The 27018-nt window shown below is 57.9% G+C and overlaps 1 protein-coding gene across 1 annotated transcript in view; it reads left to right on the top strand.

The window, feature by feature from the left end:
• LOC139240862 (zinc finger protein 148-like) overlaps positions 1 to 27018 on the top strand; it is a 1532788-nt gene that overhangs the window by 270929 nt on the left and 1234841 nt on the right. The window lies entirely within an intron of this gene.

Here is a 27018-nt window from a genome sequence, read left to right as displayed (position 1 = left end):
ACTGAAGTGCAGTTCCCCTGGCGCCAACTCACTGGGGTGCAATTCCAATGGCACTAACTCAATGGGGTGCAGTTCCCCTGGCACCAACTCACTGGGGTGCAGTTCCCCAGGCACCAAATCACTGGCTACAGTTCTCTGGGCACCAGCTCAGTGGGGTGCAGTTCCCTTGACACCAACTCACTGGGGTGCAATTCCCACGGCACTAACTCAACGGGGTGCAGTTTACCTGCCACCAAATCTCTGGGGTGCAGTTCTCTGTGCACCAACTCATTGGGGTGCAGTTCTCTGTGCACCAATTCACTGGGGTGCAGTTCCCCTGGCACCAACTCACTTGGGTTCAGTTCCCGTGGACCAACTCACTGGCTTCAAGTTCCCCCGGCTCCAACTCTCTGCTGTGCAATTCCCCTGGCACCATCTCACTGGAGTACAGTTTCCCAGGCACCAAATCACTGGCTGCAGTTCTCTGGGCACCAACTCACTGGGGTGCAGTTCCCCTGACACCAATTCGCTGGGGTGCAGTTCTCCTGTCACCAACTAACTGGGGTGCAGTTCCCCTGGCACCAATTCACAGGTTCAGTCCCCCTGGCAACAATTCACTTGGTTCAGTTCCGCTGGCACCATCCCACTGGGCTGCAGTTCCCTTGGCTCTATCTCACGGGGGTGCAGATCCCATGGCAACAACTCACAGGGGTGCGGTTCCCCTGGAACTAACTAACTGGGGTGCAGTTCCCCTGGCACCAACTCACTGGGGTGCAGTTCATCTGGCACCAACTCGCTGGTTCAGTTCATCTGGCACCAACTCACTGGTGTATCGTTCCCCTGGCACCAACTCGCTGGTTCAGTTCCCCTGGCATCAACTCACTGGGGTGCAGTTCCCCTGGCACCAACTCACTGGTGTATTGTTCCCCTGGCACCAATTCGCTGGGGTGCAGTTCTTCTGGCACCAGCTCACTGGCCTTAGTTTCCCTGGCACCAAGTCACTGGGGTGCAGTTCCCCTGGCACCAACTCACTGGAGTGCAGTTCATCTGGCACCAACTCGCTGGTTCAGTTCATCTGGCACCAACTCACTGGTGTATCGTTCCCCTGGCACCAACTCGCTGGTTCAGTTCCCCTGGCATCAACTCACTGGGGTGCAGTTCCCCTGGCACCAACTCACTGGTGTATCGTTCCCCTGGCACCAATTCGCTGGGGTGCAGTTCTCCTGGCACCAACTCACTGGCCTTAGTTCCCCTGGCACAAATTCACTGGGGTGCCGTTCCCCTGGCACCAACTCACTGGGTTGCAGTTTCCCTGGCACCAACTCACTGGGGTGTAGTTAGCCTGGCAGCAACTCACTGAGGTGTCCACCCCTGGCACGAACTCACTGCGGTGCAGTACCCCTGGCACCAAATCACTGGGGTGCCGTTCCCCTGGCACCAACTCACTGGGTTGCAGTTCCCCTGGCACCAACTCACTGGGGTGCAGTTCCCCTGGCATCAACTCACTGGGGTGCAGTTCCCCTGGCGCCAACTCTCTGCTGTGCTGTTCCCCAGGCACCATCTCACTGGAGTGCAGTTTCCCTGGCACCAAATCACTGGGCTGCAGTTCTCTGGGCACCTACTCACTGGGGTGCAGTTCCCCAGACACCAACTCACTGGGGTGCAGTTCCCCTGGCACCAACTCACTGGGTTCAGTTCCCCTGGCTCGAACTCACTGGGTGCAGTTCACCCGGCACCAACACACTGGGGTTCAGTTCCCCTGGCATGAACTCAGTGGGGTGCAGTTCCCGTGTCATCCACTCACTGAGGTACAGTTCGCCTGGCACCAATTCGCTGTGGTGCAGTTCCCGTGGATTAACTCACTGGGGTGCAGTTCCCTTTGCATCAACTCAGTGGGGTGAAGCTGCCCTGGCACCATATTACTGGGGTGCAGTTCCCCTGACATAAACACACTGGGGTGTAGGTCCTCTGGCACCAACTCACTGGGGTGTAGTTCGCCTGGCACGAACTCACTGGTTCTGTTCCCCTGGCAACAACTCACTGGGGTGCAGTTCCCCTGGCACCAACTCACTGGGGTGCAGTTCGTCTGGCATCAACTCACTGGGGTGCAATTCCCCTGGCACCAACTCACTGCGGGGCAGTTCCCTTGGTGCTAACTTACTGGGGTGCAGTTCCTCTGGCACCAACTCACTGGAGTGCAGTTCCCCAGGCACCAAATCACTGGAGTGCAGTTCCTCTGGCATCAACTCACTGGGATGCAGTTCCCCTAGCAACAACTCACTCGGGTGCAGTTCCCCTGGCACCAAATCACTGGGGTGCAGTTCCCCTGGCACCAACTCACTGGGTTGCAGGTCTCCTCGTACCAACTCACTGGGATGCAGTTCCCATGGCACCAACTCACTGGGGTACAGATCCCCTTGCACCAACTCACTGGTTCAGTTCCCTTTGCGTCAACTCACTGGGGTGCAGTTACCCTGGCACCCACTGTCTGCTGTGCAGTTCCCCTGGCAACATCTCTCTGGAGTGCAGGTCCCCTGGCACCAACTCACTGGGGTGCAATTCCCCTGGCACTAACCCACTTTTTAGCAGTTCCCCTGACACCAATCCACTGGGGTGCAGTTCCCCTGGCGCCAACTCACTGGGGTGCAATTCCAATGGCACTAACTCAATGGGGTGCAGTTCCCCTGGCACCAACTCACTGGGGTGCGGTTCCCCAGGCACCAAATCACTGGCTACAGTTCTCTGGGCACCAGCTCAGTGGGGTGCAGTTCGCTTGACACCAAACTCACTGGGGTGCAATTCCCATGGCACTAACTCAATGGGGTGCAGTTCACCTGCCACCAAATCTCTGGGGTGCAGTTCTCTGTGCACCAACTCATTGGGGTGCAGTTCTCTGGGCACCAACTCACTGGGGTGCAGTTCCCCTGTCACCAACTCGCTGGTTCAGTTCCATTGGCATCAACTCAGTGGGGTGCAGTTCCTGTTGCATCAACTCACTGGGGTGCAGTTCACCTGGCACCAACTCAGTGGGGTGAAGTTCCTCTGGCACCAACTCATTGGGTTGCAGTTCCCCTGGCACCAACTCACTGGGGTACAGTTCCCCTGGCACCAACTCACTGGGGTACAGTTCCCCTGGCACCAACTCACTGGGGTGCAGTTCCCCTGGCATCAACTCACTGGGGTGTAGGTCCTCTGGCACCAACTCACTGGGGTGTAGTTCGCCTGGCACGAACTCACTGGTTCTGTTCCCCTGGCAACAACTCACTGGGGTGCAGTTCATCTAGCTCCAACTCGCTGGTTCAGTTCCCCTGGCATCAACTCACTGGGGTGCAGTTCCCCTGGCACCAACTCACTGGTGTATCGTTCCCCTGGCACCAATTCGCTGGGGTGCAGTTCTCCTGGCACCAACTCACTGGCCTCAGTTCCCCTGGCACCAATTCACTGGGGTGCCGTTCCCCTGGCACCAACTCACTGGGTTGCAGTTTCCCTGGCACCAACTCACTGGGGTGTAGTTAGCCTGGCAGCAACTCACTGAGGTGTCCACCCCTGGCACGAACTCACTGGGGTGCAGTACCCCTGGCACCAAATCACTGGGGTACAGTTCCCCGGGCACCAACTCACTGGGATGCAGTTCCCATGGCACCAACTCACTGGGGTCCCGTTCCCCTGGCACCAACTCGCAATTCCAATGGCACTAACTCAATGGGGTGAAGTTCCCTTTGCATCAACTCAGTGGGGTGAAGCTGCCCTGGCACCATATTACTGGGGTGCAGATCTACTGGCACCAACTCACTGGGGTTCAGTTCTCTGGGCACCAACTCACTGGAGTACAGTTCCCCAGGCACCGAATCACAGGCTGCAGTTCTCTGGGCACCAACTCACTGGGGTGCAGTTCCCCTGGCACCGACTTACTGGGTTCAGTTCCCCTGGCATCAACTCAGTGGGGTGCAGTTCCCATGGCATCAACTCACTGGGGTACAGTTCCCGTGGCATCAATTCGCTGGTGTGCAATTCCCCTGGCACCAACTCACTGGGGTGCATTTCCCCTGGCACCAACTCACTGGGGTGCAGGTCCCTTGGTACCAACCCACTGGGATGCAGTTCCCATGGCACCAACTCACTGGGGTCCCGTTCCCCTGGCACCAACTCGCTGGTTCAGTTCCCCTGGCATCAACTCAATGGGGTGCAGTTACTCTGGCACCCACTCTCTGCTGTGCAGTTCCCCTGGCACCATCTCTCTGGAGTGCAGGTCCCCTTGCACCAAATTACTGGGGTGCAGTTCTCTGGGCACCAACTCACTGGGGTGCAGTTCCCCTGGCACCAACTCGCTGGTTCAGTTCCATTGGCATCAACTCAGTGGGGTGCAGTTCTTGTTGCATCAACTCACTGGGGTGCAGTTCACCTGGCACCAACTCAGTGGGGTGAAGTTCCTCTGGCACCAACTCATTGGGTTGCAGTTCCCCTGGCACCAACTCACTGGGGTACAGTTCCCCTGGCACCAACTCACTCGCTGGTCCAGTTCCCCTGGCACCAACTCACTGGTGTATCATTCTCCTGGCACCAATTCGCTGGGGTGCAGTTCTCCTGGCACCAACTAACTGGGGTGCAGTTCCCCTGGCACCAATTCACAGGTTCAGTCCCCCAGGCACCAATTCACATGGTTCAGTTCCGCTGGCACCATCTCACTGGGCTGCAGTTCCCCTGGCTCTAACTCACGGGGGTGCACTTCCCATGGCAACAACTCACAGTGGTGCGGTTCCCCTGGAACTAACTAACTGGGGTGCAGTTCCCCTGGCACCAACTCACTGGTGTATCGTTCCCCTGGCACCAATTCGCTGGGGTGCAGTTCTCCTGGCACCAACTCACTGGCTTTAGTTCCCCAGGCACCAATTCACTGGGGTGCCGTTCCCCTGGCACCAACTCACTGGGTTGCAGTTTCCCTGGCATCAACTCACTGGGGTGTAGTTAGCCTGGCAGCAACTCACTGAGTTGTCCACCCCTGGCACGAACTCACTGGGGTGCAGTACCCCTGGCACCAAATCACTGGGGTACAGTTCCCCGGGCACCAACTCAATGGGGTGCAGTTCCCCTGGCATCAACTCACTGGGGTGCAGTTCCCCTGGCGCCAACTCTCTGCTGTGCTGTTCCCCAGGCACCATCTCACCTGAGTGCAGTTTCACAGGCACCAAATCACTGGCTGCAGTTCCCCTGACACCAACTCACTGGGGTGCAGTTCCCCAGACACCAACTCACTGGGTTCTGTTCCCCTGGCTCTAACTCACTGGGTGCAGTTCACCCGGCACCAACACACTGGGGTTCAGTTCCCCTGGCATGAACTCAGTGGGGTGCAGTTCCCGTGTCATCCACTCACTGGGGTACAGTTCCCCTGGCACCAATTCGCTGGGGTGCAGTTCCCGTGGATTAACTCACTGGGGTGCAGTTCCCTATGCATCAACTCAGTGGGGTGAAGCTGCCCTGGCACCATATTACTGGGGTGCAGATCTACTGGCACCAACTCACTGGGGTTCAGTTTTCTGGGCACCAACTCACTGGGGTACAGTTCCCGTGGCACCAATTCGCTGGGGTGCAATTCCCCTGGCACCAACTCACTGGGGTCCCGTTCCCCTGGCACCAACTCGCTGGTTCAGTTCCCCTGGCATCAACTCAATGGGGTGCATTTACTCTGGCACCCACTCTCTGCTGTGCAGTTCCCCTGGCACCATCTCTCTGGAGTGCAGGTCCCCTTGCACCAAATCACTGGGGTGCAGTTCTCTGGGCACCAACTCACTGGGGTGCAGTTCCCCTGGCACCAACTCGCTGGTTCAGTTCCATTGGCATCAACTCAGTGGGGTGCAGTTCTTGTTGCATCAACTCACTGGGGTGCAGTTCACCTGGCACCAACTCAGTGGGGTGAAGTTCCTCTGGCACCAACTCATTGGGTTGCAGTTCCCCTGGCACCAACTCACTGGGGTTCAGTTCCCCTGGCACCAACTCACTGGGGTGCAGTTCCCCTGGCATCAACTCACTGGGGTGTAGGTCCTCTGGCACCAACTCACTGGGGTGTAGTTTGCCTGGCACGAACTCACTGGTTCTGTTCCCCTGGCAACAACTCACTAGGGTGCAGTTCCCCTGGCACCAACTCACTGGGGTGCAGGTCTCCTCGTACCAACTCACTGGGATGCAGTTCCCATGGCACCAACTCACTGGGGTACAGTTCCCCTGGCACCAACTCACTGGTTCAGTTCCCTTTGCGTCAACTCACTGGGGTGCAGTTACCCTGGCACCCACTGTCTGCTGTGCAGTTCCCCTGGCACCATCTCTCTGGATTGCAGGTCCCCTGGCACCACCTCACTGTGGTGCAATTCCCCTGGCACTAACCCACTTTTTAGCAGTTCCCCAGACACCAATCCACTGGGGTGCAGTTCCCCCGGCACCAACTCACTGGGGTGCAGTTCCCCAGGCACCAAATCACTGGCTACAGTTCTCTGGGCACCAGCTCAGTGGGGTGCTGTTCCCTTGACACCAACTCACTGGGGTGCAATTCCCATGGCACTAACTCAATGGGGTGCAGTTCACCTGCCACCAAATCTCTGGGGTGCAGTTCTCTGTGCACCAACTCATTTGGGTGCAGTTCTCTGTGCACCAATTCACTGGGGTGCAGTTCCCCTGGCACCAACTCACTGGGGTGCAGTTCTCTGGGCACCAACTCACTGGGGTGCAGTTCCCCTGGCACCAATTCACTGGGGTGCAGTTCTCCTGGCACCAACTCACTGGGGTTCAGTTCCCCTGGCACCGACTCTCTGCTGTGCAATTCCCCTGGCACCATCTCACTGGAGTACAGTTTCCCAGGCACCAAATCACTGGCTGCAGTTCTCTGGGCACCAACTCACTGGGGTGCAGTTCCCCTGACCCCAACTCACTGGGGTGCAGTTCTCCTGGCACCAACTCACTGGGGTTCAGTTCCCCTGGCACCAACTCACTGGGGTGGCGTTCCCCTGGCACCAACTCACTGGCTTCAAGTTCCCCCGGCTCCAACTCTCTGCTGTGCAATTCCCCTGGCACCATCTCACTGGAGTACAGTTTCCCAGGCACCAAATCACTGGCTGCAGTTCTCTGGGCACCAACTCACTGGGGTGCAGTTCCCCTGACACCAATTCGCTGGGGTGCAGTTCTCCTGGCACCAACTAACTGGGGTGCAGTTCCCCTGGCACCAATTCACAGGTTCAGTCCCCCTGGCACCAATTTACTTGGTTCAGTTCCGCTGGCACCATCTCACTGGGCTGCAGTTCCCCTGGCTCTATCTCACGGGGGTGCAGATCCCATGGCAACAACTCACAGGGGTGCGGTTCCCCTGGAACTAACTAACTGGGGTGCAGTTCCTCTGGCATCAACTCACTGGGATGCAGTTCCCCTGGCACCAAGTCACTGGGGTGCAGTTCCCCTGGCACCAACTCACTGGGGTGCAGGTCTCCTCGTACCAACTCACTGGGATGCAGTTCCCATGGCACCAACTCACTGGGGTACAGTTCCCCTGGCACCAACTCACTGGTGCAGTTCCCTTTGCGTCAACTCACTGGGGTGCAGTTACCCTGGCACCCACTGTCTGCTGTGCAGTTCCCCTGGCACCATCTCTCTGGAGTGCAGGTCCCCTGGCACCAACTCACTGGGGTGCAATTCCCCTGGCACTAACCCACTTTTTAGCAGTTCCCCTGACACCAATCCACTGGGGTGCAGTTCCCCTGCACCAACTCACTGAAGTGCAGTTCCCCTGGCGCCAACTCACTGGGGTGCAATTCCAATGGCACTAACTCAATGGGGTGCAGTTCCCCTGGCACCAACTCACTGGGGTGCAGTTCCCCAGGCACCAAATCACTGGCTACAGTTCTCTGGGCACCAGCTCAGTGGGGTGCAGTTCCCTTGACACCAACTCACTGGGGTGCAATTCCCACGGCACTAACTCAACGGGGTGCAGTTTACCTGCCACCAAATCTCTGGGGTGCAGTTCTCTGTGCACCAACTCATTGGGGTGCAGTTCTCTGTGCACCAATTCACTGGGGTGCAGTTCCCCTGGCACCAACTCACTTGGGTTCAGTTCCCGTGGACCAACTCACTGGCTTCAAGTTCCCCCGGCTCCAACTCTCTGCTGTGCAATTCCCCTGGCACCATCTCACTGGAGTACAGTTTCCCAGGCACCAAATCACTGGCTGCAGTTCTCTGGGCACCAACTCACTGGGGTGCAGTTCCCCTGACACCAATTCGCTGGGGTGCAGTTCTCCTGGCACCAACTAACTGGGGTGCAGTTCCCCTGGCACCAATTCACAGGTTCAGTCCCCCTGGCACCAATTCACTTGGTTCAGTTCCGCTGGCACCATCCCACTGGGCTGCAGTTCCCTTGGCTCTATCTCACGGGGGTGCAGATCCCATGGCAACAACTCACAGGGGTGCGGTTCCCCTGGAACTAACTAACTGGGGTGCAGTTCCCCTGGCACCAACTCACTGGGGTGCAGTTCATCTGGCACCAACTCGCTGGTTCAGTTCATCTGGCACCAACTCACTGGTGTATCGTTCCCCTGGCACCAACTCGCTGGTTCAGTTCCCCTGGCATCAACTCACTGGGGTGCAGTTCCCCTGGCACCAACTCACTGGTGTATTGTTCCCCTGGCACCAATTCGCTGGGGTGCAGTTCTTCTGGCACCAGCTCACTGGCCTTAGTTTCCCTGGCACCAAGTCACTGGGGTGCAGTTCCCCTGGCACCAACTCACTGGAGTGCAGTTCATCTGGCACCAACTCGCTGGTTCAGTTCATCTGGCACCAACTCACTGGTGTATCGTTCCCCTGGCACCAACTCGCTGGTTCAGTTCCCCTGGCATCAACTCACTGGGGTGCAGTTCCCCTGGCACCAACTCACTGGTGTATCGTTCCCCTGGCACCAATTCGCTGGGGTGCAGTTCTCCTGGCACCAACTCACTGGCCTTAGTTCCCCTGGCACAAATTCACTGGGGTGCCGTTCCCCTGGCACCAACTCACTGGGTTGCAGTTTCCCTGGCACCAACTCACTGGGGTGTAGTTAGCCTGGCAGCAACTCACTGAGGTGTCCACCCTGGCACGAACTCACTGCGGTGCAGTACCCCTGGCACCAAATCACTGGGGTACAGTTCCCCTGGCACCAACTCACTGGGGTGCAGTTCCCCTGGCATCAACTCACTGGGGTGCAGTTCCCCTGGCGCCAACTCTCTGCTGTGCTGTTCCCCAGGCACCATCTCACTGGAGTGCAGTTTCCCTGGCACCAAATCACTGGGCTGCAGTTCTCTGGGCACCTACTCACTGGGGTGCAGTTCCCCAGACACCAACTCACTGGGGTGCAGTTCCCCTGGCACCAAATCACTGGAGTGCAGTTCCTCTGGCATCAACTCACTGGGATGCAGTTCCCCTAGCAACAACTCACTCGGGTGCAGTTCCCCTGGCACCAAATCACTGGGGTGCAGTTCCCCTGGCACCAACTCACTGGGTTGCAGGTCTCCTCGTACCAACTCACTGGGATGCAGTTCCCATGGCACCAACTCACTGGGGTACAGATCCCCTTGCACCAACTCACTGGTTCAGTTCCCTTTGCGTCAACTCACTGGGGTGCAGTTACCCTGGCACCCACTGTCTGCTGTGCAGTTCCCCTGGCAACATCTCTCTGGAGTGCAGGTCCCCTGGCACCAACTCACTGGGGTGCAATTCCCCTGGCACTAACCCACTTTTTAGCAGTTCCCCTGACACCAATCCACTGGGGTGCAGTTCCCCTGGCGCCAACTCACTGGGGTGCAATTCCAATGGCACTAACTCAATGGGGTGCAGTTCCCCTGGCACCAACTCACTGGGGTGCGGTTCCCCAGGCACCAAATCACTGGCTACAGTTCTCTGGGCACCAGCTCAGTGGGGTGCAGTTCGCTTGACACCAAACTCACTGGGGTGCAATTCCCATGGCACTAACTCAATGGGGTGCAGTTCACCTGCCACCAAATCTCTGGGGTGCAGTTCTCTGTGCACCAACTCATTGGGGTGCAGTTCTCTGGGCACCAACTCACTGGGGTGCAGTTCCCCTGTCACCAACTCGCTGGTTCAGTTCCATTGGCATCAACTCAGTGGGGTGCAGTTCCTGTTGCATCAACTCACTGGGGTGCAGTTCACCTGGCACCAACTCAGTGGGGTGAAGTTCCTCTGGCACCAACTCATTGGGTTGCAGTTCCCCTGGCACCAACTCACTGGGGTACAGTTCCCCTGGCACCAACTCACTGGGGTACAGTTCCCCTGGCACCAACTCACTGGGGTGCAGTTCCCCTGGCATCAACTCACTGGGGTGTAGGTCCTCTGGCACCAACTCACTGGGGTGTAGTTCGCCTGGCACGAACTCACTGGTTCTGTTCCCCTGGCAACAACTCACTGGGGTGCAGTTCATCTAGCTCCAACTCGCTGGTTCAGTTCCCCTGGCATCAACTCACTGGGGTGCAGTTCCCCTGGCACCAACTCACTGGTGTATCGTTCCCCTGGCACCAATTCGCTGGGGTGCAGTTCTCCTGGCACCAACTCACTGGCCTCAGTTCCCCTGGCACCAATTCACTGGGGTGCCGTTCCCCTGGCACCAACTCACTGGGTTGCAGTTTCCCTGGCACCAACTCACTGGGGTGTAGTTAGCCTGGCAGCAACTCACTGAGGTGTCCACCCCTGGCACGAACTCACTGGGGTGCAGTACCCCTGGCACCAAATCACTGGGGTACAGTTCCCCGGGCACCAACTCACTGGGATGCAGTTCCCATGGCACCAACTCACTGGGGTCCCGTTCCCCTGGCACCAACTCGCAATTCCAATGGCACTAACTCAATGGGGTGAAGTTCCCTTTGCATCAACTCAGTGGGGTGAAGCTGCCCTGGCACCATATTACTGGGGTGCAGATCTACTGGCACCAACTCACTGGGGTTCAGTTCTCTGGGCACCAACTCACTGGAGTACAGTTCCCCAGGCACCGAATCACAGGCTGCAGTTCTCTGGGCACCAACTCACTGGGGTGCAGTTCCCCTGGCACCGACTTACTGGGTTCAGTTCCCCTGGCATCAACTCAGTGGGGTGCAGTTCCCATGGCATCAACTCACTGGGGTACAGTTCCCGTGGCATCAATTCGCTGGTGTGCAATTCCCCTGGCACCAACTCACTGGGGTGCATTTCCCCTGGCACCAACTCGCTGGTTCAGTTCCCCTGGCATCAACTCAATGGGGTGCAGTTACTCTGGCACCCACTCTCTGCTGTGCAGTTCCCCTGGCACCATCTCTCTGGAGTGCAGGTCCCCTTGCACCAAATTACTGGGGTGCAGTTCTCTGGGCACCAACTCACTGGGGTGCAGTTCCCCTGGCACCAACTCGCTGGTTCAGTTCCATTGGCATCAACTCAGTGGGGTGCAGTTCTTGTTGCATCAACTCACTGGGGTGCAGTTCACCTGGCACCAACTCAGTGGGGTGAAGTTCCTCTGGCACCAACTCATTGGGTTGCAGTTCCCCTGGCACCAACTCACTGGGGTACAGTTCCCCTGGCACCAACTCACTCGCTGGTCCAGTTCCCCTGGCACCAACTCACTGGTGTATCATTCTCCTGGCACCAATTCGCTGGGGTGCAGTTCTCCTGGCACCAACTAACTGGGGTGCAGTTCCCCTGGCACCAATTCACAGGTTCAGTCCCCCAGGCACCAATTCACATGGTTCAGTTCCGCTGGCACCATCTCACTGGGCTGCAGTTCCCCTGGCTCTAACTCACGGGGGTGCACTTCCCATGGCAACAACTCACAGTGGTGCGGTTCCCCTGGAACTAACTAACTGGGGTGCAGTTCCCCTGGCACCAACTCACTGGTGTATCGTTCCCCTGGCACCAATTCGCTGGGGTGCAGTTCTCCTGGCACCAACTCACTGGCTTTAGTTCCCCAGGCACCAATTCACTGGGGTGCCGTTCCCCTGGCACCAACTCACTGGGTTGCAGTTTCCCTGGCATCAACTCACTGGGGTGTAGTTAGCCTGGCAGCAACTCACTGAGTTGTCCACCCCTGGCACGAACTCACTGGGGTGCAGTACCCCTGGCACCAAATCACTGGGGTACAGTTCCCCGGGCACCAACTCAATGGGGTGCAGTTCCCCTGGCATCAACTCACTGGGGTGCAGTTCCCCTGGCGCCAACTCTCTGCTGTGCTGTTCCCCAGGCACCATCTCACCTGAGTGCAGTTTCACAGGCACCAAATCACTGGCTGCAGTTCCCCTGACACCAACTCACTGGGGTGCAGTTCCCCAGACACCAACTCACTGGGTTCTGTTCCCCTGGCTCTAACTCACTGGGTGCAGTTCACCCGGCACCAACACACTGGGGTTCAGTTCCCCTGGCATGAACTCAGTGGGGTGCAGTTCCCGTGTCATCCACTCACTGGGGTACAGTTCCCCTGGCACCAATTCGCTGGGGTGCAGTTCCCGTGGATTAACTCACTGGGGTGCAGTTTCCTATGCATCAACTCAGTGGGGTGAAGCTGCCCTGGCACCATATTACTGGGGTGCAGATCTACTGGCACCAACTCACTGGGGTTCAGTTTTCTGGGCACCAACTCACTGGGGTACAGTTCCCGTGGCACCAATTCGCTGGGGTGCAATTCCCCTGGCACCAACTCACTGGGGTCCCGTTCCCCTGGCACCAACTCGCTGGTTCAGTTCCCCTGGCATCAACTCAATGGGGTGCATTTACTCTGGCACCCACTCTCTGCTGTGCAGTTCCCCTGGCACCATCTCTCTGGAGTGCAGGTCCCCTTGCACCAAATCACTGGGGTGCAGTTCTCTGGGCACCAACTCACTGGGGTGCAGTTCCCCTGGCACCAACTCGCTGGTTCAGTTCCATTGGCATCAACTCAGTGGGGTGCAGTTCTTGTTGCATCAACTCACTGGGGTGCAGTTCACCTGGCACCAACTCAGTGGGGTGAAGTTCCTCTGGCACCAACTCATTGGGTTGCAGTTCCCCTGGCACCAACTCACTGGGGTTCAGTTCCCCTGGCACCAACTCACTGGGGTGCAGTTCCCCTGGCATCAACTCACTGGGGTGTAGGTCCTCTGGCACCAACTCACTGGGGTGTAGTTTGCCTGGCACGAACTCACTGGTTCTGTTCCCCTGGCAACAACTCACTAGGGTGCAGTTCCCCTGGCACCAACTCACTGGGGTGCAGGTCTCCTCGTACCAACTCACTGGGATGCAGTTCCCATGGCACCAACTCACTGGGGTACAGTTCCCCTGGCACCAACTCACTGGTTCAGTTCCCTTTGCGTCAACTCACTGGGGTGCAGTTACCCTGGCACCCACTGTCTGCTGTGCAGTTCCCCTGGCACCATCTCTCTGGATTGCAGGTCCCCTGGCACCACCTCACTGTGGTGCAATTCCCCTGGCACTAACCCACTTTTTAGCAGTTCCCCAGACACCAATCCACTGGGGTGCAGTTCCCCCGGCACCAACTCACTGGGGTGCAGTTCCCCAGGCACCAAATCACTGGCTACAGTTCTCTGGGCACCAGCTCAGTGGGGTGCTGTTCCCTTGACACCAACTCACTGGGGTGCAATTCCCATGGCACTAACTCAATGGGGTGCAGTTCACCTGCCACCAAATCTCTGGGGTGCAGTTCTCTGTGCACCAACTCATTTGGGTGCAGTTCTCTGTGCACCAATTCACTGGGGTGCAGTTCCCCTGGCACCAACTCACTGGGGTGCAGTTCTCTGGGCACCAACTCACTGGGGTGCAGTTCCCCTGGCACCAATTCACTGGGGTGCAGTTCTCCTGGCACCAACTCACTGGGGTTCAGTTCCCCTGGCACCGACTCTCTGCTGTGCAATTCCCCTGGCACCATCTCACTGGAGTACAGTTTCCCAGGCACCAAATCACTGGCTGCAGTTCTCTGGGCACCAACTCACTGGGGTGCAGTTCCCCTGACCCCAACTCACTGGGGTGCAGTTCTCCTGGCACCAACTCACTGGGGTTCAGTTCCCCTGGCACCAACTCACTGGGGTGGCGTTCCCCTGGCACCAACTCACTGGCTTCAAGTTCCCCCGGCTCCAACTCTCTGCTGTGCAATTCCCCTGGCACCATCTCACTGGAGTACAGTTTCCCAGGCACCAAATCACTGGCTGCAGTTCTCTGGGCACCAACTCACTGGGGTGCAGTTCCCCTGACACCAATTCGCTGGGGTGCAGTTCTCCTGGCACCAACTAACTGGGGTGCAGTTCCCCTGGCACCAATTCACAGGTTCAGTCCCCCTGGCACCAATTTACTTGGTTCAGTTCCGCTGGCACCATCTCACTGGGCTGCAGTTCCCCTGGCTCTATCTCACGGGGGTGCAGATCCCATGGCAACAACTCACAGGGGTGCGGTTCCCCTGGAACTAACTAACTGGGGTGCAGTTCCTCTGGCATCAACTCACTGGGATGCAGTTCCCCTGGCACCAAGTCACTGGGGTGCAGTTCCCCTGGCACCAACTCACTGGGGTGCAGGTCTCCTCGTACCAACTCACTGGGATGCAGTTCCCATGGCACCAACTCACTGGGGTACAGTTCCCCTGGCACCAACTCACTGGTGCAGTTCCCTTTGCGTCAACTCACTGGGGTGCAGTTACCCTGGCACCCACTGTCTGCTGTGCAGTTCCCCTGGCACCATCTCTCTGGAGTGCAGGTCCCCTGGCACCAACTCACTGGGGTGCAATTCCCCTGGCACTAACCCACTTTTTAGCAGTTCCCCTGACACCAATCCACTGGGGTGCAGTTCCCCTGCACCAACTCACTGAAGTGCAGTTCCCCTGGCGCCAACTCACTGGGGTGCAATTCCAATGGCACTAACTCAATGGGGTGCAGTTCCCCTGGCACCAACTCACTGGGGTGCAGTTCCCCAGGCACCAAATCACTGGCTACAGTTCTCTGGGCACCAGCTCAGTGGGGTGCAGTTCCCTTGACACCAACTCACTGGGGTGCAATTCCCACGGCACTAACTCAACGGGGTGCAGTTTACCTGCCACCAAATCTCTGGGGTGCAGTTCTCTGTGCACCAACTCATTGGGGTGCAGTTCTCTGTGCACCAATTCACTGGGGTGCAGTTCCCCTGGCACCAACTCACTTGGGTTCAGTTCCCGTGGACCAACTCACTGGCTTCAAGTTCCCCCGGCTCCAACTCTCTGCTGTGCAATTCCCCTGGCACCATCTCACTGGAGTACAGTTTCCCAGGCACCAAATCACTGGCTGCAGTTCTCTGGGCACCAACTCACTGGGGTGCAGTTCCCCTGACACCAATTCGCTGGGGTGCAGTTCTCCTGGCACCAACTAACTGGGGTGCAGTTCCCCTGGCACCAATTCACAGGTTCAGTCCCCCTGGCACCAATTCACTTGGTTCAGTTCCGCTGGCACCATCCCACTGGGCTGCAGTTCCCTTGGCTCTATCTCACGGGGGTGCAGATCCCATGGCAACAACTCACAGGGGTGCGGTTCCCCTGGAACTAACTAACTGGGGTGCAGTTCCCCTGGCACCAACTCACTGGGGTGCAGTTCATCTGGCACCAACTCGCTGGTTCAGTTCATCTGGCACCAACTCACTGGTGTATCGTTCCCCTGGCACCAACTCGCTGGTTCAGTTCCCCTGGCATCAACTCACTGGGGTGCAGTTCCCCTGGCACCAACTCACTGGTGTATTGTTCCCCTGGCACCAATTCGCTGGGGTGCAGTTCTTCTGGCACCAGCTCACTGGCCTTAGTTTCCCTGGCACCAAGTCACTGGGGTGCAGTTCCCCTGGCACCAACTCACTGGAGTGCAGTTCATCTGGCACCAACTCGCTGGTTCAGTTCATCTGGCACCAACTCACTGGTGTATCGTTCCCCTGGCACCAACTCGCTGGTTCAGTTCCCCTGGCATCAACTCACTGGGGTGCAGTTCCCCTGGCACCAACTCACTGGTGTATCGTTCCCCTGGCACCAATTCGCTGGGGTGCAGTTCTCCTGGCACCAACTCACTGGCCTTAGTTCCCCTGGCACAAATTCACTGGGGTGCCGTTCCCCTGGCACCAACTCACTGGGTTGCAGTTTCCCTGGCACCAACTCACTGGGGTGTAGTTAGCCTGGCAGCAACTCACTGAGGTGTCCACCCTGGCACGAACTCACTGCGGTGCAGTACCCCTGGCACCAAATCACTGGGGTACAGTTCCCCTGGCACCAACTCACTGGGGTGCAGTTCCCCTGGCATCAACTCACTGGGGTGCAGTTCCCCTGGCGCCAACTCTCTGCTGTGCTGTTCCCCAGGCACCATCTCACTGGAGTGCAGTTTCCCTGGCACCAAATCACTGGGCTGCAGTTCTCTGGGCACCTACTCACTGGGGTGCAGTTCCCCAGACACCAACTCACTGGGGTGCAGTTCCCCTGGCACCAACTCACTGGGTTCAGTTCCCCTGGCTCGAACTCACTGGGTGCAGTTCACCCGGCACCAACACACTGGGGTTCAGTTCCCCTGGCATGAACTCAGTGGGGTGCAGTTCCCGTGTCATCCACTCACTGAGGTATAGTTCGCCTGGCACCAATTCGCTGTGGTGCAGTTCCCGTGGATTAACTCACTGGGGTGCAGTTCCCTTTGCATCAACTCAGTGGGGTGAAGCTGCCCTGGCACCATATTACTGGGGTGCAGTTCCCCTGACATCAACACACTGGGGTGTAGGTCCTCTGGCACCAACTCACTGGGGTGTAGTTCGCCTGGCACGAACTCACTGGTTCTGTTCCCCTGGCAACAACTCACTGGGGTGCAGTTCCCCTGGCACCAACTCACTGGGGTGCAGTTCGTCTGGCATCAACTCACTGGGGTGCAATTCCCCTGGCACCAACTCACTGCGGGGCAGTTCCCTTGGTGCTAACTTACTGGGGTGCAGTTCCTCTGGCACCAACTCACTGGAGTGCAGTTCCCCAGGCACCAAATCACTGGAGTGCAGTTCCTCTGGCATCAACTCACTGGGATGCAGTTCCCCTAGCAACAACTCACTCGGGTGCAGTTCCCCTGGCACCAAATCACTGGGGTGCAGTTCCCCTGGCACCAACTCACTGGGTTGCAGGTCTCCTCGTACCAACTCACTGGGATGCAGTTCCCATGGCACCAACTCACTGGGGTACAGATCCCCTTGCACCAACTCACTGGTTCAGTTCCCTTTGCGTCAACTCACTGGGGTGCAGTTACCCTGGCACCCACTGTCTGCTGTGCAGTTCCCCTGGCAACATCTCTCTGGAGTGCAGGTCCCCTGGCACCAACTCACTGGGGTGCAATTCCCCTGGCACTAACCCACTTTTTAGCAGTTCCCCTGACACCAATCCACTGGGGTGCAGTTCCCCTGGCGCCAACTCACTGGGGTGCAATTCCAATGGCACTAACTCAATGGGGTGCAGTTCCCCTGGCACCAACTCACTGGGGTGCGGTTCCCCAGGCACCAAATCACTGGCTACAGTTCTCTGGGCACCAGCTCAGTGGGGTGCAGTTCGCTTGACACCAAACTCACTGGGGTGCAATTCCCATGGCACTAACTCAATGGGGTGCAGTTCACCTGCCACCAAATCTCTGGGGTGCAGTTCTCTGTGCACCAACTCATTGGGGTGCAGTTCTCTGGGCACCAACTCACTGGGGTGCAGTTCCCCTGTCACCAACTCGCTGGTTCAGTTCCATTGGCATCAACTCAGTGGGGTGCAGTTCCTGTTGCATCAACTCACTGGGGTGCAGTTCACCTGGCACCAACTCAGTGGGGTGAAGTTCCTCTGGCACCAACTCATTGGGTTGCAGTTCCCCTGGCACCAACTCACTGGGGTACAGTTCCCCTGGCACCAACTCACTGGGGTACAGTTCCCCTGGCACCAACTCACTGGGGTGCAGTTCCCCTGGCATCAACTCACTGGGGTGTAGGTCCTCTGGCACCAACTCACTGGGGTGTAGTTCGCCTGGCACGAACTCACTGGTTCTGTTCCCCTGGCAACAACTCACTGGGGTGCAGTTCCCCTGGCACCAACTCACTGGGGTGCAGTTCATCTAGCTCCAACTCGCTGGTTCAGTTCCCCTGGCATCAACTCACTGGGGTGCAGTTCCCCTGGCACCAACTCACTGGTGTATCGTTCCCCTGGCACCAATTCGCTGGGGTGCAGTTCTCCTGGCACCAACTCACTGGCCTCAGTTCCCCTGGCACCAATTCACTGGGGTGCCGTTCCCCTGGCACCAACTCACTGGGTTGCAGTTTCCCTGGCACCAACTCACTGGGGTGTAGTTAGCCTGGCAGCAACTCACTGAGGTGTCCACCCCTGGCACGAACTCACTGGGGTGCAGTACCCCTGGCACCAAATCACTGGGGTACAGTTCCCCGGGCACCAACTCACTGGGATGCAGTTCCCATGGCACCAACTCACTGGGGTCCCGTTCCCCTGGCACCAACTCGCAATTCCAATGGCACTAACTCAATGGGGTGAAGTTCCCTTTGCATCAACTCAGTGGGGTGAAGCTGCCCTGGCACCATATTACTGGGGTGCAGATCTACTGGCACCAACTCACTGGGGTTCAGTTCTCTGGGCACCAACTCACTGGAGTACAGTTCCCCAGGCACCGAATCACAGGCTGCAGTTCTCTGGGCACCAACTCACTGGGGTGCAGTTCCCCTGGCACCGACTTACTGGGTTCAGTTCCCCTGGCATCAACTCAGTGGGGTGCAGTTCCCATGGCATCAACTCACTGGGGTACAGTTCCCGTGGCATCAATTCGCTGGTGTGCAATTCCCCTGGCACCAACTCACTGGGGTGCATTTCCCCTGGCACCAACTCACTGGGGTGCAGGTCCCTTGGTACCAACCCACTGGGATGCAGTTCCCATGGCACCAACTCACTGGGGTCCCGTTCCCCTGGCACCAACTCGCTGGTTCAGTTCCCCTGGCATCAACTCAATGGGGTGCAGTTACTCTGGCACCCACTCTCTGCTGTGCAGTTCCCCTGGCACCATCTCTCTGGAGTGCAGGTCCCCTTGCACCAAATTACTGGGGTGCAGTTCTCTGGGCACCAACTCACTGGGGTGCAGTTCCCCTGGCACCAACTCGCTGGTTCAGTTCCATTGGCATCAACTCAGTGGGGTGCAGTTCTTGTTGCATCAACTCACTGGGGTGCAGTTCACCTGGCACCAACTCAGTGGGGTGAAGTTCCTCTGGCACCAACTCATTGGGTTGCAGTTCCCCTGGCACCAACTCACTGGGGTACAGTTCCCCTGGCACCAACTCACTGGGGTGCAGTTCCCCTGGCATCAACTCACTGGGGTGTAGGTCCTCTGGCACCAACTCACTGGGGTGCAGATCGCCTGGCACGCACTCACTGGTTCTGTTCCCCTTGCAACAACTCACTGGGGTGCAGTTCCCCTGGCACCAACTCACTGGGGTGCAGTTCGTCTGGCATCAACTCACTGGGGTGCAGTTACCCTGGCACCCACTCTCTGGTTCAGTTCCATTGGCATCAACTCAGTGGGGAGCAGTTCCTGTTGCATCAACTCATTGGGATACAGTTCCCCTGGCACCAACTCGCTGGTCCAGTTCCCCTGGCATCAACTCACTGGGGTGCAGTTCTCTGGGCACCAACTCACTGGGGTGCAGTTCCCCTGGCACCAACTCACTGGGGTTCAGTTCCCCTGGCACCAACTCGCTGGTTCAGTTCCATTGGCATCAACTCAGTGGGGTGCAGTTCCTGTTGCATCAACTCACTGGGATACAGTTCCCCTGGCACCCACTCGCTGGTCCAGTTCCCCTGGCACCAACTCACTGGTGTATCGTTCCCCTGGCACCAATTCGCTGGGGTGCAGTTCTCCTGGCACCAACTAACTGGGGTGCAGTTCCCCTGGCACCAATTCACAGGTTCAGTCCCCCAGGCACCAATTCACTTGGTTCAGTTGCGCTGGCACCATCTCACTGGGCTGCAGTTCCCCTGGCTCTAACTCACGGGGGTGCACTTCCCATGGCAACAACTCACAGTGGTGCGGTTCCACTGGAACTAACTAACTGGGGTGCAGTTCCCCTGGCACCAACTCACTGGTGTATCGTTCCCCTGGCACCAATTCGCTGGGGTGCAGTTCTCCTGGCACCAACTCATTGGCTTTAGTTCCCCAGGCACCAATTCACTGGGGTGCCGTTCCCCTGGCACCAACTCACTGGGTTGCAGTTTCCCTGGCACCAACTCACTGGGGTGCCGTTCCGCTGGCACCGACTCGCTGGTTCAGTTCCATTGGCATCAACTCAGTGGGGTGCAGTTCCTGTTGCATCAACTCATTGGGATACAGTTCCCCTGGCACCCACTCGCTGGTTCAGTTCCATTGGCATCAACTCAGTGGGGTGCAGTTCCTGTTGCATCAACTCACTGGGATACAGTTCCCCTGGCACCCACTCGCTGGTCCAGTTCCCCTGGCACCGACTCACTGGTGTATCGTTACCCTGGCACCAATTCGCTGGGGTGCAGTTCTCCTGGCACCAACTCACTGGCTTTAGTTCCCCAGGCACCAATTCACTGGGGTGCCGTTCCCCTGGCACCAACTCACTGGGTTGCAGTTTCCCTCGCATCAACTCACTGGGGTGTAGTTAGCCTGGCAGCAACTCACTGAGGTGTCCACCCCTGGCACGAACTCACTGGGGTGCAGTACCGCTGGCACCAAATCACTGGGGTACAGATCCCCTGGCACCAACTCACTGCGGTGCAGTTCCCTTGGTGCTAACTTACTGGGGTGCAGTTCCTCTGGCACCAACTCACTGGAGTGCAGTTCCCCAGGCACCAAATCACTGGAGTGCAGTTCCTCTGGCATCAACTCACTGGGATGCAGTTCCCCTGGCAACAACTCACTCGGGTGCAGTTCCCCTGGCACCAAATCACTGGGGTGCAGTTCCCCTGGCACCAACTCACTGGGGTGCAGGTCTCCTCGTACCAACTCACTGGGATGCAGTTCCCATGGCACCAACTCACTGGGGTACAGTTCCCCTTGCACCAACTCACTGGTTCAGTTCCCTTTGCGTCAACTCACTAAGGTGCAGTTACCCTGGCACCCACTGTCTGCTGTGCAGTTCCCCTGGCACCATCTCTCTGGAGTGCAGGTCCCCTGGCACCAACTCACTGGGGTGCAATTCCCCTGGCACTAACCCACTTTTTAGCAGTTCCCCTGACACCAATCCACTGGGGTGCAGTTCCCCTGGCACCAACTCACTGGAGTGCAGTTCCCCTGGCGCCAACTCACTGGGGTGCAATTCCAATGGCACTAACTCAATGGGGTGCAGTTCCCCTGGCACCAACTCACTGGGGTGCAGTTCCCCAGGCACCAAATCACTGGCTACAGTTCTCTGGGCACCAGCTCAGTAGGGTGCAGTTCCCTTGACACCAACTCACGGGTGCAATTCCCATGGCACTAACTCAATGGGGTGCAGTTCACCTGCCACCAAATCTCTGGGGTGCAGTTCTCTGTGCACCAACTCATTGGGGTGCAGTTCTCTGGGCACCAACTCACTGGGGTGCAGTTCCCCTGGCACCAACTCGCTGGTTCAGTTCCATTGGCATCAACTCAGCGGGGTGCAGTTCTTGTTGCATCAACTCACTGGGGTGCAGTTCACCTCGCACCAACTCACTGGGGTGAAGTTCCTCTGGCACCAACTCATTGGGTTGCAGTTCCCCTGGCACCAACTCACTGGGGTACAGTTCCCCTGGCACCAACTCACTGGGGTACAGTTCCCCTGGCACCAACTCACTGGGGTGCAGTTCCCCTGGCATCAACTCACTGGGGTGTAGGTCCTCTGGCACCAACTCACTGGGGTGTAGTTCGCCTGGCACGAACTCACTGGTTCTGTTCCCCTGGCAACAACTCACTGGGGTGCAGTTCCCCTGGCACCAACTCACTGGGGTGCAGTTCATCTTGCTCCAACTCGCTGGTTCAGTTCCCCTGGCATCAACTCACTGGGGTGCAGTTCCCCTGGCACCAACTCACTGGTGTATCGTTCCCCTGGCACCAATTCGCTGGTTTGCAGTTCTCCTGGCACCAACTCACTGGCCTTAGTTCCCCTGGCACCAATTCACTGGGGTGCCGTTCCCCTGGCACCAACTCACTGGGTTGCAGTTTCCCTGGCACCAACTCACTGGGGTGCAGTTAGCCTGGCAGCAACTCACTGAGGTGTCCATCCCTGGCACGAACTCACTGGGGTGCAGTACCCCTGGCACCAAATCACTGGGGTACAGTTCCCCGGGCACCAACTCACTGGGGTGCAGTTCCCCTGGCATCAACTCACTGGGGTGCAGTTCCCCTGGCGCCAACTCTCTGCTGTGCTGTTCCCCAGGCACCATCTCACTGGAGTGCAGTTTCCCTGGCACCAATTCACTGGGGTGCAGTTCCCCAGGCACCATCTCACTGGAGTGCAGTTTCCCTGACACCAACTCACTGGGGTGCAGTTCCCCTGGCAGCAACTCACTGGGGTGCAGTTCTCTGGGCACCAACTCACTGGGGTGCAGTTTTCCTGGCACCAACTCACTGGGGTGCAGTTCTCCTGGCACCAACTCACTGGGGTTCAGTTCCCCTGGCACCGACTCTCTGCTGTGCAATTCCCCTGGCACCATCTCACTGGAGTTCAGTTTCCCAGGCACCAAATCACTGGCTGCAGATCTCTGGGCACCAACTCACTGGGGTGCAGTTCCCCTGACACCAACTCACTGGGGTGCAGTTCTCCTGGCACCAACTCACTGGGGTGCAGTTCCCCTGGCACCAACTCACTGGGGTGGCGTTCCCCTGGCACCAACTCACTGGCTTCAAGTTCCCCCGGCTCCAACTCTCTGCTGTGCAATTACCGTGGCACCATCTCACTGGAGTACAGTTTCCCAGGCACCAACTCACTGGCTGCAGTTCTCTGGGCACCAACTCACTGGGGTGCAGTTCTCCTGGCACCAACTCATTGGGTTGCAGTTCCCCTGGCACCAACTCACTGGGGTACAGTTCCCCTGGCACCAACTCACTGGGGTGCAGTTCCCCTGGCATCAACTCACTGGGGTGTAGGTCCTCTGGCACCAACTCACTGGGGTGTAGTTTGCCTGGCACGAACTCACTGGTTCTGTTCCCCTGGTAACAACTCACTGGGGTGCAGTTCCCCTGGCACCAACTCACTGGGGTGCAGGTCTCCTCGTACCAACTCACTGGGATGCAGTTCCCATGGCACCAACTCACTGGGGTACAGTTCCGCTGGCACCAACTCACTGGTTCAGTTCCCTTTGCGTCAACTCACTGGGGTGCAGTTACCCTGGCACCCACTGTCTGCTGTGCAGTTCCCCTGGCACCATCTCTCTGGAGTGCAGGTCCCCTGGCACCAACTCACTGGGGTGCAATTCCCCTGGCACTAACCCACTTTTTTGCAGTTCCCCTGACACCAATACACTGGGGTGCAGTTCCCCTGGCACCAACTCACTGAAGTGCAGTTCCCCTGGCGCCAACTCACTGGGGTGCAATTCCAATGGCACTAACTCAATGGGGTGCAGTTCCCCTGGCACCAACTCACTGGGGTGCAGTTCCCCAGGCACCAAATCACTGGCTACAGTTCTCTGGGCACCAGCTCAGTGAGGTGCAGTTCCCTTGACACCAACTCACTGGGATGCAATTCCCATGGCACTAACTCAATGGGGTGCAGTTCACCTGCCACCAAATCTCTGGGGTGCAGTTCTCTGTGCACCAACTCATTGGGGTGCAGTTCTCTGTGCACCAATTCACTGGGGTGCAGTTCCCCTGGCACCAACTCACTTGGGTTCAGTTCCCGTGGACCAACTCACTGGGGTGCAGTTCCCCTGGCAGCAACTCACTGGGGTGCAGTTCTCTGGGCACCAACTGACTGGGGTGAAGTTTTCCTGGCACCAACTCACTGGAGTGCAGTTCTCCTGGCACCAACTCACTGGGGTTCAGTTCCCCTGGCACCGACTCTCTGCTGTGCAATTCCCCTGGCACCATCTCACTGGACTACAGTTTCCCAGGCACCAAATCACTGGCTGCAGTTCTCTGGGCACCAACTCACTGGGGTGCAGTTCCCCTGACACCAACTCACTGGGGTGCAGTTCTCCTGGCACCAACTCACTGGGGTGCAGTTCCCCTGGCACCAACTCACTGGGGTGGCGTTCCCCTGGCACCAACTCACTGGCTTCAAGTTCCCCCGGCTCCAACTCTCTGCTGTGCAATTCCCGTGGCACCATCTCACTGGAGTACAGTTTCCCAGGCACCAAATCACTGGCTGCAGTTCTCTGGGCACCAACTCACTGGGGTGCAGTTCCCCTGACACCAATTCGCTGGGGTGCAGTTCTTCTGGCACCAACTAACTGGGGTGCAGTTCCCCTGACACCAATTCACAGGTTCAGTCCCCCTGGCACCAATTCACTTGGTTCAGTTCCGCTGGCACCATCTCACTGGGCTGCAGTTCCCCTGGCTCTATCTCACGGGGGTGCAGATCCCATGGCAACAACTCACAGGGGTGCGGTTCCCCTGGAACTAACTAACTGGGGTGCAGTTCCCCTGGCACCAACTCACTGGGGTGCAGTTCATCTGGCACCAACTCGCTGGTTCAGTTCATCTGGCACCAACTCACTGGTGTATCGTTCTCCTGGCACCAACTCGCTGGTTCAGTTCCCCTGGCATCAACTCACTGGGGTGCAGTTCCCCTGGCACCAACTCACTGGTGTATCGTTCCCCTGGCACCAATTCGCTGGGGTGCAGTTCTCCTGGCACCAACTCACTGGCCGTAGTTCCCCTGGCACCAATTCACTGGGGTGCCGTTCCCCTGGCACCAACTCAATGCGTTGCAGTTTCCCTGGCACCGACTCACTGGGGTTTAGTTAGCCTGGCACCAACTCACTGAGGTGTCCACCCCTGGCACCAACTCACTGGGGTGCAGTTCCCCTGGCATCAACTCACTGGGGTGCAGTTCCCCTGGCGCCAACTCTCTGCTGTGCTGTTCCCCAGGCACCATCTCACTGGAGTGCAGTTTCCCTGGCACCAAATCACTGGGCTGCAGTTCTCTGGGCACCAACTCACTGGGTTCAGTTACCCTGGCTCCAACTCACTGGGTGCAGTTCACCCGGCACCAACACACTGGGGTTCAGTTCCCCTGGCATGAACTCAGTGGGCTGCAGTTCCCGTGTCATCCACTCACTGGGGTACAGTTCCCCTGGCACTAATTCGCTGTGGTGCAGTTCCCGTGGATTAACTCACTGGGGTGCAGTTTCCTTTGCATCAACTCAGTGGGTTGAAGCTGCCCTGGCACCATATTACTGGGGTGCAGATCTACTGGCACCAACTCACTGGGGTTCAGTTCTCTGGGCACCAACTCACTGGAGTACAGTTCCCCAGGCACCGAATCACAGGCTGCAGTTCTCTGGGCACCAACTCACTGGGGTGCAGTTCCCCTGGCACCGACTTACTGGGTTCAGTTCCCCTGGCATCAACTCAGTGGGGTGCAGTTCCCATGGCATCAACTCACTGGGGTACAGTTCCCGTGGCACCAATTTGCTGGGGTGCAATTCCCCTGGCACCAACTCACTGGGGGCATTTCCCCTGGCACCAACTCACTGGGGTGCAGGTCCCATGGTACCAACTCACTGGCATGCAGTTCCCATGGCACCAACTCACTGGGGTGCCGTTCCGCTGGCACCGACTCGCTGGTTCAGTTCCATTTGCGTCAACTCACTGGGGTGCAGTTACCCTGGCACCCACTCTCTGCTGTGCAGTTCCCCTGGCACCAACTCACTGGAGTGCAGTTACCCTGGCACCCACTCTCTGGTTCAGTTCCATTGGCATCAACTCAGTGGGGTGCAGTTCCTGTTGCATCAACTCATTGGGATACAGTTCCCCTGGCACCAACTCGCTGGTCCAGTTCCCCTGGCATCAACTCACTGGGCTGCAGTTCTCTGGGCACCAACTCACTGGGGTGCAGTTCCCCTGGCACCAACTCACTGGGGTTCAGTTCCCCTAGCACCAACTCTCACCTGTACAGTTCCCCTGGCACCATCTCACTGGAGTACAGTTCCCCTGGCACCAACTCTCTGGGGTGCAGTTCTCCTGCCTTCAACTCACTGGGGTGTCGTTCCACTGGCACCAACTCACTGGGGTGCAGTTCCCCTGGCACCAACTCGCTGGTTCAGTTCCATTGGCATCAACTCAGTGGGGTGCAGTTCCTGTTGCATCAACTCACTGGGATACAGTTCCCCTGGCACCCACTCGCTGGTCTAGTTCCCCTGGCACCAACTCACTGGTGTATCGTTCCCCTGGCACCAATTCGCTGGGGTGCAGTTCTCCTGGCAGCAACTAACTGGAGTGCAGTTCCCTGGCACCAATTCACAGGTTCAGTCCCCCAGGCACCAATTCACTTGGTTCAGTTGCGCTGGCACCATCTCACTGGGCTGCAGTTCCCCTGGCTCTAACTCACGGGGGTGCACTTCCCATGGCAACAGCTCACAGTGGTGCGGTTCCCCTGGAACTAACTAACTGGGGTGCAGTTCCCCTGGCACCAACTCACTGGTGTATCGTTCCCCTGGCACCAATTCGCTGGGGTGCAGTTCTCCTGGCACCAACTCATTGGCTTTAGTTCCCCAGGCACCAATTCACTGGGGTGCCGTTCCCCTGGCACCAACTCACTGGGTTGCAGTTTCCCTGGCACCAACTCACTGGGGTGCCGTTCCGCTGGCACCGACTCGCTGGTTCAGTTCCATTGGCATCAACTCAGTGGGGTGCAGTTCCTGTTGCATCAACTCATTGGGATACAGTTCCCCTGGCACCCACTCGCTGGTTCAGTTCCATTGGCATCAACTCAGTGGGGTGCAGTTCCTGTTGCATCAACTCACTGGGATACAGTTCCCCTGGCACCCACTCGCTGGTCCAGTTCCCCTGGCACCAACTCACTGGTGTATCGTTCCCCTGGCACCAATTCGCTGGGGTGCAGTTCTCCTGGCACCAACTCACTGGCTTTAGT

The sequence above is a fragment of the Pristiophorus japonicus genome, chromosome X (assembly GCF_044704955.1).
Source record: "Pristiophorus japonicus isolate sPriJap1 chromosome X, sPriJap1.hap1, whole genome shotgun sequence".
In the NCBI taxonomy this organism is placed as follows: domain Eukaryota; kingdom Metazoa; phylum Chordata; class Chondrichthyes; family Pristiophoridae; genus Pristiophorus; species Pristiophorus japonicus.
Note: the sequence above shows the minus strand (reverse complement) of the source record. Positions and strands in the feature narration are given on the sequence as shown.